The 851-nt window shown below is 39.7% G+C and overlaps 1 non-coding gene across 1 annotated transcript; it reads right to left on the bottom strand.

Annotated features, from left to right (window-relative positions):
- Positions 1-219: 219 nt before the first annotated feature.
- LOC130978037 (small nucleolar RNA R71) lies at positions 220-323 on the bottom strand. Its single transcript, XR_009085701.1, has one exon. It is a non-coding gene; the product is annotated as a small nucleolar RNA R71 (small nucleolar RNA).
- Positions 324-851: the final 528 nt, after the last annotated feature.

Genomic DNA, 851 nt, shown 5'->3' with positions numbered 1-851 from the left:
GAAGATCCCTATCAGTTCTTGACTAAGTTCTTGCAGAACTGTGAGACTGTTAAGACTAATGGAGTAGATCCTGAAGTCTATAGGCTCATGCTTTTCCCTTTTGCTGTAAGAGACAGAGCTAGAGCATGGTTGGACTCTCAACCTAAAGATAGCCTGGACTCCTGGGATAAGCTGGTCACGGCCTTCTTGGCTAAGTTCTTTCCTCCTCAAAAGTTGAGCAAGCTTAGAGTAGATGTTTAGACCTTCAAACAAAAAGATGGTGAATCCCTCTATGAAGCTTGGGATAGATACAAGCAGATGACCAAAAGATGTCCTTCTGACATATATTCAGAATGGACCATGATAGATATATTCTATTATGGTTTATCTGAGTTCTCTAAGATGTCACTGGACCATTCTGCAGGTGGATCCATTCACCTAAAGAAAATGCCTGCAGAAGCTCAAGAACTTATTGACATGGTTGCAAATAACCAGTTCATGTACACTTCTGAGAGGAATTCCGTGAATAATGGGACGCCTCAAAGGAAGGGAGTTATTGAAATTGATGCTCTGAATGCCATATTGGCTCAGAACAAAATATTGACTCATCAAGTCAACATGATTTCTCAAAGTCTGAAAGGATGGTAAAATGCTTCCAACAGTACTAAAGAGGCATCTTTTGAAGAAGAAGCTTATGATCCTGAGAACCCTACAAAAGCAGAGGTAAATTATATAGGTGAACCTTATGGAAACACCTATAATTCATCATGGAGAAATCATCCAAATTTCTCATGGAAGGATCAACAAAAGCCTCAACAAGGCTTTAATATTGGTGGAAGAAATAGGCTCAGCAATATCAAGCCTTATCCATC

The sequence above is a fragment of the Arachis stenosperma genome, chromosome 4, assembly GCF_014773155.1.
Source record: "Arachis stenosperma cultivar V10309 chromosome 4, arast.V10309.gnm1.PFL2, whole genome shotgun sequence".
NCBI classification, from domain to species: Eukaryota; Viridiplantae; Streptophyta; class Magnoliopsida; order Fabales; family Fabaceae; genus Arachis; species Arachis stenosperma.
This window is presented reverse-complemented; position numbering and strand designations above follow the sequence as displayed.